The sequence below is a fragment of the Gossypium raimondii genome, chromosome 9, assembly GCF_025698545.1.
Source record: "Gossypium raimondii isolate GPD5lz chromosome 9, ASM2569854v1, whole genome shotgun sequence".
NCBI lineage: Eukaryota > Viridiplantae > Streptophyta > Magnoliopsida > Malvales > Malvaceae > Gossypium > Gossypium raimondii.
Window position 1 is genome coordinate 43,136,636 of NC_068573.1, and position 11,506 is coordinate 43,148,141.

Genomic DNA, 11,506 nt, shown 5'->3' on the forward strand with positions numbered 1-11,506 from the left:
GTCGCAATCTTGGACAACCCAAATAAAAATTGGGAAACGCGGTATAACCGCTCTTTTTACTCTTAATTTTCTTTCACACAACTATGGACCGACTTCCACTTTTGACTAATTTCTAATATATCTACAATATTACAACTAAACGATGCATTCAATTTTTTTTACAGAAAAAGTAGTTAAATAATTACATAATCTGATCCATTCCCTTAGTGAAGATGCTCGTACAAGCATAAATCATATGTTATATGTTAAGTCAATTTAACTAGTCTATCAACTTTTAATTTTCTTCTCTGAAAATGTGACGAATATACCATTACTCAATCCGTATTAATAATTAATTAATTTCATTTTATCTTTTAGACAATAATACATATGGCAACATTTGAACTTATTATTATAACTAGAGTAAGTGCTCAACTTCCCATAAATCATGTAACATTAATGTGGGTTTCTTTTCTCTTTTCTGCATATCATTTCGCTTTCTCCTATGATAATTATTCTAATCTTATTATTATATTTAGTGAATCTTTTTGCAAATACGGACACCAAATCCACAAATTTAAAACTTCAAAATAGTATCAAATTTTAATTAGTTAAATACTTAATATATACTAAATTATGATAAATTTAAGATACGGGTGAAAAATAAAATTATATAACAAATATATTTATAAGAAATTAATACAATTTACAAATAGGAATCTTGTTGAACGATAAAGTATGAATACTTAAAACTTTGAAGTCCTGGGTTCAAAACCTATTATGTGTTTGTATTTTGTATTCCAAAAAATCGTGCACCACAAATAGGAACTAATAAAGAGGCCTGCGATCCCATAGAAAGACATCACGATTCCTTGTGAAAAAGAAATTATTTGCTGAGACGAAAATAAAGATATCAAATTCCTACCAAGATAACTAGAAATTCTAACTAATAAAAACCCTAATGAACCAAAAAAAGAAGAAGGATAAAGGCCCAGCAGAAATTGCTTGTTTTTTGAGATCCCACTATAAATTTTATCCATATAGATTTTGATCACAACTCATACATACTAGATCCAATTGCATTTTATTCGAATTGAGAGAATAACCAAAAAAATTGTTTTCGAAGTAACTCTCATCAACTAATACTATTTTGATATGAACTTTTAGAAGAAATTCATCAAATTGCTTCGATCTAAAATCATTCGCTTTATATGATCGCCTATACGGATCTACTAGATATATAGACTTTAATTTCATACACCCGTTCAGTATCGATCCACTTGCTATAATTCATTAATTAACCCTATATCATGTTTACGTATGCATGAGAGAGGCTTTTTAATTTATGTTCGGTTCGGGGAAAGTCGGATATTATACAATATTCTACTAAATAGGTATCCATGACATCTTAGTCTTGAAAAAAAATTGTTTCATAATTGAGTTGAAACTCAGTTAATGGATGACACCAATTCAATCAAATGCTTAATAACACTAATAAAAATACATTGCAATATGTAAGAAATTAAAATAAAAAAGTTAGTTTAAATTTTATGTAAAAAAATAACTACACTCCAATTATTTATCATAATATTGTTATTTTTCTATAGCACATCAAAAAGTTATCATGTTGGTGAAAAGGAAATTCAATATTAAAAATCTAATTATAAAAAATTAGTCAATAATTATTATTAATGAAGTGGTAAAAATTTGTTTATAAATCTATTGAAATTTAAAATTATATAAAAATATGAAAAGATAAAAGTATTATTAAATAATTATTTAATAAAATATAAATTTAATTAATATCCGTATGACATCAATACAATAATAAAATGAAAATAATATATATAGGGAACATTATGGGCGAATAGAATGTATGTTGTACCACCGTTTTATCAACTCGTATCGGATTTGGAGTAGGTGTAGCGATGCACTGAAGGTCCAATCCAGTGTAAAGTGATTGATATGTGGCAGAACGGGGTCAAGTTTCCATTAATAATTACCACTATAAAATAAAGAGAAGAAATTGGAAAACTAAAAGGACCTCACAAATGAAATCACCTTCACTTCCATTCACATGTTTTTCATGGATTTCTTTATACCAAATTTTATTATATAGGCGTTTAATTTTATATCCGTTTTACGATCCAGGATTCATCATTATCACTCTTAATAATATTGTCTCTAAAGTTTAAATTTATATATATTATAGATTTTAATATTATATCTATTATTATCTCATTAATCTTGTTTTAGAATAATTTTAGAGATATCTCGACATCTACAAGTATTGAGTTCCAATGTATTTGTCACATTATATTTGCATAATCTATTATTCTATTATTCAATTATTCGTTACTGATGAATTGTTATTACTCTAGACTCGACATCTATAGGTGTCAAGGTGTTGCTATCATATTTTTAAGATTCCTCTCACAAATCTTGTTTTTTACAATTAAAAATAAAGAGTTGGCGAATAGAACAATGACTCAACTCTTGTGTGTCTAGTTTTGTTTTTTATTGAAGAAATTGACATTTACAGATGGCGACTTCAAGCAAAATGTCATCGAGTTATCAATTGGCTCCTTGACCAAGGCAAGACTCGAAGTGTAAAAGCTACTAAAAGAAACCTTAAAAGTTTGGTGTCTACACCATACCAAAGCTTAGAGATATAGTTAAAGGAAATGGGTACAAAGTATTCTCGACAAACTAGTATGATGACTGTTGTTGGCTCGAATAAGAAACATCTAGATGCAAATAATGGATGACCTAAAGAGGTTCCAGGCTATGAACATGGGGTTGGCAGACTCATTGACAACAAGTGCACTCTCACGAGCTCAGCCATGCTACTACAACTATGATAGTTATCACCAACAAGTGGGTCAGGTCAAGCGGGATGTGGGATAGGCTCATCATCATCTGTTGCACATGATTGCACTCAAGCTTGTTTGTTCCAAATTCAAAAACTGCACGATACAAGTACCTTCGAGATAATTCAAAATACGTCATCAAAATAAAAGAACAATAATCCCCTAACCTTAAACCATAGAAAGTAATGTAGATCTATGTCAATCTAATACTCATGGATCATCTATCTGATTATAACAAATTCATGACGCTTGTACCATTATATTAGTTAGTCTTGAAGTTCATGAACCCAATTTGTTTCCATTTGACCCTTATGTCTCCATCCTAAACTTCCCCCATATCTTTCGTCTTGTTACTACCAGCCTCCCCGACCTAAATTTCCCCCACAATATTTGACTAAAAGAATACCTAAAAACAATATCAAGCAAACAAACTTACCAAAAGTTACCCCTTACGCCGATTTGACTCACGTTGGTGAAGTACAAACTCAAAACAAAGAAAGAAAAGTTTAAAACTTAGAAAGCTTAGTTTAAAAACTTTGGAAACTTAGAAATTTTTTGAACTTTGGTAAAAAACAACCATTAATGAACCCGAGCACTTTATAAACCTTTCGGTCCAAGGAAGCTTCTAGAATACATTTCAACAAGCACTAATGAGAACTAGGTACACTTGATGAGTTTAAATGTTGAAACGTCAGATAATAATTAGCAATGTTTCCCTATAATGCACTATAACACATAACCATAAATGCAAGTACACACATTCGTGCACCTCCAAGCAATACAAACCACAAACATACCTCCGAATGCAAGCTCATAACATTTCAAAATTTAAACTTCTAATTCAGCACAATAATTCTCACCCAATGTTTTAGACAACTTAACACCTAACAATGTCTCGAGAGAGGCCACTGTATAACCTCCTTCTCGACTGAGGAGCAATTGTTATATCCTCACTCCTTAGAGACAACTCCTAGGGCGCACCCCTCAAATTTACACCTCACGAAGGCCCCACCTACTTCTCGAGCAGACCCTTCGAAAATACTCCTTGGCTTAACATTCGCGTGGGTCTATATGGGCTTCACTCACTAACTACCATCTCTAAGCCCAACTACTACATCCCATCTGAAATGGTTGATAGCACTTCTAATCGCCACCTTACCTAAGCCTATGGTGGTGGACCACTTGGTATCTAACCCACCAATGGGGACTCTACATGTGGCATATACAGACATCAACACTTACCAACACAACCAAGACATTATTGACAATCATTTGAATTCTTTATATATAGTTAATTGCATTTCATTTACAAACATAATATTTTTTAACACCTACTTACTGGTACTTGAAGGGTGTAAAATAATTTATTTTTTAATAATTTTTTGAAAGTGGAAAGAAAATCATAATAAAAAAATCTCATTTTCTAAGTTCAAATGGGCACTAAATATAACATTGTATAATAATTAATCTCATTTCTTCTAAATATAACATTTTCATCAGTACAAAATATATGTTATTTATATAATATTATTTATAAATATAGCACTTCCCTAATCTCTACCATGCAAAGAAAAACAACACAATAAAATATTCAAAATTTTGAGCAAATGAAACCTTAAACTAGATATAAATAATATAATATTTCCTCAAAATATATAAATAATATTATATTTTATACTTTTCATAATATATGAAAATCATTTAATTATATGAGTTAGGATAAAATTGATAAAATTTATAAAAATAAGTTTAAAATTATTGAACTATATAGAATTGGGATTAAACGATAAAATGTGTGAACATTAAGGACTAAATATGTTATTATACTAGTTAGAAGAAAGGTAACACCATCATTTCCATTAACCATTTAACGGAGAGTGGTCATATAAAAATGATTTAAAATATTAAAAACGAAACCGAAATTTTTTATAATTTAGTGACGAAAACAAATAAAAAAATGGTAAAGATGAAGAATAAAAAAATAAGAAGAGGAAGATGGAGATGGCCCCGTTGCGGGTGATTGTATCGTCAATCACAAAACAATCTCACCATGTTTGGTTGGGTGTATTGGCATAGCCATTACACCCCTAATCGTGGGCCCCACTCAATACATTGTTTGGTTGGGTGTATTAACCTAATACGGGTCTATTACATTACTGATCTAATCCCCAAAATCCACCAATTTCTAATCCCTTCCTTGTGCTCAGTTTAGGTCCTGATTGAGTTTTGGTCCCTGTTTTACCCTCCCGATTCACGCTTCTATCTTACCCAAAATCCACCGTCTTCTATTTCTTCCTTCTACCTTTCTTCTCCACTCTCCTCACATTTCTGTCTTACCTTTTTGTCTCCACCGATTCACGCTTCTACCTTTATGTCTTACCTCTCTTTGGCGTCACAACTGGACTTCGAACACCGATCAGAAAGCAGCTCCATCTCACGTTTTTCGTTCCTCTCCATCGGTGAAACTGTGTTCTGTCCATTGAAACCGGTAACGAAGATACAACCTTATTATTATTTTATTTTTGCAGATTTGCTCTCTCTGTCTCTCTAATAATTTGCTTCATGACCTTCATATTTTCATGAATGCATACGTTAGACTGCTAATGTTCACATGCAAGTTATTATCATGTATGAATCGGTTGTCCAAAAAATGAACTTGCGTCTGAGTGGTATGATTATGATAAATTGCTAATTTCCATTTGCTTAATCTCACATAGTAGGGGTTTCTGTTTGAAATTAAATTGAGAAACTGGATTTGGGTATTTCGATTTTTATCACATCATGTTAAATTTGAAGTTTTCTTTTTCTATTTTGTTGTTGATTCCTGTAATTTGCTAAATTGTCGATTTGATTGTTTGGCTGTACTGTGGTTTAGCAGAAGATTCGTATGTGTAATACTTTTCCACCTAAAGTAAAAATTAAGAAACTGACACTTTTTATTCTTCAATTGCAAACTGAAAAGAAAAATACTTTAATTTTGACATTGCATTTTGATGAGTCCATAAAAGGTTTAGATGTAGAAACTAATCATCGGATGCAATATGGACTGAAGCTACATTCTTCGATGTAAAAGGGATCCTTTGGATATTACCATTGCTTAAAGAGTAGAGTGTAGTAGTTAAGTTTTGGATTTTTAAGCCCTTAAAAGTTCAGACAAAAGAAGACGAATTTATGTTGTTCAAGGGTATTACCATTGGATATTACCATTGCTTAAAAGCTTCGGTAGGTTTGCAAAGGGTGCTGAGGTTGTTTGCAGCATTGTATGTCCTAATTTATGTTGTTCAAGGATGACTTATGTTGTTTCTAAAGTTGTCTGCTGTTGGCCAAACCTGCTTAAGTCCATTTATATTGTGTAAATTGCTCTCTGTTTGTTCTATGAAATTAGTGTCTTGCCACTTGCAGAGATTGATTATCTATTTAATTTTACATTCTTTTATTGTTTTTTCTACTTCTTTTTGTTAGAATTTTTTGGGGGGTATTTTTCGTGTTTGTTTTATGGTCTAGGGACCATATGACTGCCCCTCTTAATAATTTCATCTTTAAAGTTTAAATTTGTATTTTTTCTGTTGGAGTTCTATCTGCTGTTTGGGTTTCATATCCTACCATACTTGTGGGTTGATCACTACAACAAAGGGATTATAATGTATAATCGATTCTTTTTTCTTTCCTGTTGTCATAAGTAGTCTAGATGAGGTGGAGTCTCAGGAATAATGCTATAAATATTGTTGTTCATTCTATGAATGAATTTTCAATGACCTTAACTGATTGCAATTAATTGTGTTTTCTTATAGTTGCAACTCTTAATTTGCTTGTGATGATTCTTGATCAGCTTTTGGTAGCCCTCAAAGTGCGTTACCCTCAACGGATAACAATTCTCAGGGGAAATCATGAGAGCCGTCAGGTATGCTATGTTATTTGTGCGTCATTTATGTTTTCCATTTTTCATTGCCAGTTATATCGTCTTTATTGTTTCATGTCTTGTTAATGATTTCATGTTTTAAACGCAGATTACTCAAGTGTATGGCTTTTATGATGAATGCTTAAGGAAGTGAGTATTTTAGAATCTTGCTATAAAATACTTTCTTTCTTAGGGTTGAGATTGATGCTACCTTTCTTTATTTTGATTGTAAATATTGCCTCGTATATGTCCTTTTTCGTTCATTTCATTTATTTATGTGGTTTGCAAAGGTATTCAGGCTTAAGTATTAATTTTGTATTGTGATTTGGTCATAGTTTGTTGTCAATGTCCAGCTTTGATGCAACATGCTAATGTGGAAAATAAATAAAACAAAGAGGACATATGATAGGGCACTATGTGAAGATTGTTTTAAAAAGTATGATCTAGATGTAAGATATGTTTTTTTAATAGTTGTCATATATTCCTTTACTAACTCAACTTTGTTGTTTAAATCAGTTTATTGCCCAATTGTTCTATTAAGAAAAATAATGTGCTATGTTAGTGCTGAGGCAATGGGATGTCGTCCATATACTTTGGGTGAAATTGCAATAAAAATTTTATTGCTGCTGTAGTAGTTTGTATTGATGATCTTTTTCCAGTTTCATGTTGTCCCTGAATTGTTCTCAAGTCATAGTACCATTACTTGTGTAATAGTTACATAAGTCATATATTATTATTCTGACCACTGTTGTTCCAGTAAATTGATGTTCTATGTGGAATTTTGTAGGTATTGGACTGTTAGCTACCGATTTGCTCCAGACATAAATCGTTGGCAAGCTGAAGCTGTAGTTGCAATTCAAGAGGTTTGGTAACTTATCAAACCTTCTAAACTAAAGAAAAATTGTAAGACATATATATGTTCTGTTTTTTTTGGGTTTACTCCATAGTAATGTTTGGAGAGTTATATTTTGCAAGTGGTGATGTAGTAAGTTGATTTTTATTGGTATATTTAATTTGAATTTGGGATCAAATTTCTTAAGTTGATGTAGTTCGAAAATTTTAATCGAATTTTTAAAATTGGAACATTAGATATAATCAAGTAAAGAACTTGATTAAAAACAAATATTCAATTTATTAAAATTAGATCAATAGATATAATACAATGAATAAATTGTAAGGTGATTAAAATTAAATGAATAAATTAGAAAAATTTTATTAAAAATAAAACTAATTAAATGTGTATATTCATATACACCGCATTAATTAAAAATATTTTTAAATAATTACAATAAAAATATTATTTTAATAATATTACATATATATCGACTTTTGAACCAGTGGCAACTACTTCAGTACAAAATAAAAAAGGTAATTAATAAGCAGGCTCATTCATAATTTTTTCCCCACAGAATGAATGATGTTATTTGCAAACAAAAGCAGTCCTCAAAAATCTTCTCCCAAATTTTTTGTGTCATTGATATAAATATAAATCGGTTAATGTGGTATATTAATATATAAAAGGAAATGAGTATATAAATTCATATAAGAATATTGATTATTAAGAATTTTATTAAATTATATATTTTAATTATAATATATTTAATAATTATTATGTTAAAATATGATTAAATTATTTATTATTGATATTAATAATCTTATTAAAATTTAATAGCAATAACAATAATCATTTAATTTACCTAAACAAATTTCTGTTAAGGGTATTCTAGTCATTTTAGTTTTTTCCATTATGCTATTACACCTCCATTCCATTCAACCAAACACAAGAATACTATTACGCTTCTATTCCATTACATTCAACCAAACAATTGATTTGCTATTACGTCTCTATTCCAATACAGCGAACCAAACGTGCCCTCCATGTTATTATTTGTCATGAAGAATAAATCACTATTTCTTATTTAGGATTATGCAATACTTTTCTTTCTAACAAAACGGTATTAACTAATTAGGAAACTGTAATTACATTTTTATAAACAAAACTCAAAGCACAAGCATTGGAGGAATTGACCGCCATCCTCTCACATTATTATTCAATTATGTTGTCACTTTCAAACCAACCTTTCTCCACATCAAATAATATCTACTATCATATTTCAAATCATTCTAGAACCATAAAATAATATTATTATTATAAAACGGTGGTTAAAATTCTTGTTAGACACATATTTAGATATTTAGTATGAGTTCAAATCGTATTATCCCATCTTTACTTCAATATTGTATAAAAAAAAGTATGAATTAATAAGCTATTTGTTTTTTTATCTTTTGTTTTGCTCGGCAGCGGTGCCAATATCCGGACTGGCTATCGCCCGCCTTTTTCCTCTCCCATCAACCCTTTCTTTCTTATTTTCATTCACTATATATGTCTTCTCTCTTTTCAGTTTGCAAATCTATTTTGTGGGTATCTTTGTTATCTTTACAAGTTGTGATAGACAGATAATGGTGCTTGTTGCTTGCTAAAACTCCACCGGCCATCAATAGTTTTTGTTGAAAAGTAGGTAGCTCTTCGTCAACTTCTTAATCTGTTTCTGTTTTGAGAGTATAATAATAAATGATTTCAAGTATCGATTTAGACCCGTGTTGTCTTAAGTTTTATATTTTTTTTGTTTGCTTTTTCATTGTTTAATAAGTCTTTAGTTTTAAAAGTTTTTGTCTGCTCTTGTAGTACGTTTTTTATTCTTGCTTATGCATGTAATCTTAGTTTTACAAGTGATCTTACGGATGATTTTATTGTCGTCCTTTCTAGTTTGGTGAATACTTGATACTTTTGTCGATTTTTGCCCCCCGCTTTGGACCATCCGGGGCTGATTTCCTTATCACATTAAGTGCTTGCAATCACTCCAGATATGTCGTGCTAGAGTTATAACAGAAGCATTTTTCAATGTGTCATAATGTTCTATTGATGTTAGTGCTAAAGCCTTTGTTGTGTTGATGGAGCTTGTCATTCATCATCTACACCGAGTGTTTGCTATTTTTTTCTCTGAGTTATATGATTTCATTCATTGAATGAATTAATAAATGTACCTTAAAAAAAAGTATGGATTAATCATATTACAAATCATTTTCTGTTAAATATTGATTTGCTTGCTTTTTATTAAAATAATATAAAATATGTATAGTAAAAGGAGATATCCACTTATATTGGTATAAAACTAATATGGTTTTACACCCTTTTATAATTTTTCTACTATTGGAATTTTAACAATCAAACTGTCCTATTTCATATTTCATTCATATAAATCATACATGCCAAATTTAGAGTAATTTTAAAAAATATTTATTTTATGTAAAAAGTTTAAAACGCTAAATATAAAGTTATATAGACAATATTGTAAATCAATATGATAGAGATATTGAATTTATTTGAAAATTTACATGAATGACAAGTATAAGGTATTTTATTTAAATAATACAAAAAATCATTTACGAAAATTTTAAAGCATTTTTTTCTTTTTTTTCCATATTTTCAAAATTTTATACCATTAAAATACCAGTTTCTTAACAAAAACACTACAACAAAGTGCTCAAACCCTCTCTTCAACCGTTGGTTTAAAAGAAAAAGGTGGCACTGAAAGCAAATATGAAGATCCGAAAAAGGAAACAGTAATCGTAATGCCCAAAAGCTCAACTAAATCTATTAATGGGTCGGGTCGGGCCGGGCTGGGCTGATGCAGAATTTTAGGTTCGTTTTCTAGGCTCAGGTCCAACCTAGCCCAAAAAATATACTTAAAATTTTGTCCAAACTCGGCCCATATTAAAATTGCTAAACCCGAGCTTGACCTGACCTAATCCGACCGTAATAAATTTTTTTGGATTATTATTTTTATATAAAAACAAATTTTAAAAAATATAGTACATCAAATACACTAAAAATACTAAAATAAATGTTTCCCAACAAATTAAAAATGCAAAAAAAAAAGTATATACACATGATTCAGGTCGAACCTGGGCCAAAAAATTCTACCCGAGGCCCGACTTATTTAAAAACGGGTCTTAATTTTTGTCCAATCTCACTTTCCGAGCCTATATTTTTGCCCAAACCCTCTCACTTTTCGAGCGAACCTTCAAGTCTGGACGGGTGATCCGACCCATGATCAAGTCTTACCTAAACTAAATTTTCAGCTTTAACAAAAAAAAATGTTGATTGGGTTTCAAAAGCCAAAAGCTAATTACTTTAAAAGTTGCGAGATTAAAATAAAAAATCAAGTTTATAGATACATCCATCTAGCAATTCTCACTCGTTCCAGGTAGATTGAGGGTGTGCAAAAAAGTCTATAGTATAAAATTCCAAAAATTAAAAAAAAAAATTATTATATTTCCCTACACATGACCTTATGAGATGAAGACACATCAACCAATCTTCGCACACTCTTGTGAAAGACAATGGCTCACGAATAGCCAAAGTCATGAAGGCTTTCAACCCTTTGCCTCTTTAAAAAAATGTTTATTGACTTAATTATTGAGAAAGGTGTGAACAAGTAATTTTAAATCATTGGGAGAAATTAGTTGTTTTTCAAATCTTTTTAACTCAAAAATAGTAAAAAGAAAAATCGAAAATCAATTACGAAAGCTATCAGTTAATTGTTTAAGATTTCGAAAAGTTAGGAAAATATAAAAAGAATGAAATGAAAAATTGCAAATGTTGATGCTGAGAAATTCCATTTTTCTAAAAGAAATAATGTAGATATTGAAATCATTAATCTATTTTGACTTTAGATTGATGGCAGAATATTAGCAT

The 11,506-nt window shown here is 30.2% G+C and overlaps 1 long non-coding RNA gene across 1 annotated transcript; it reads left to right on the forward strand.

Annotated features, from left to right (window-relative positions):
* Positions 1–6,681: 6,681 nt before the first annotated feature.
* LOC105799985 (uncharacterized) lies at positions 6,682–7,101 on the forward strand. The gene is made up of 3 exons (XR_008188627.1): positions 6,682–6,750; positions 6,857–6,897; positions 7,083–7,101. It is a non-coding gene; the product is annotated as an uncharacterized LOC105799985 (long non-coding RNA).
* The last annotated feature ends 4,405 nt before the right edge of the window (positions 7,102–11,506 follow it).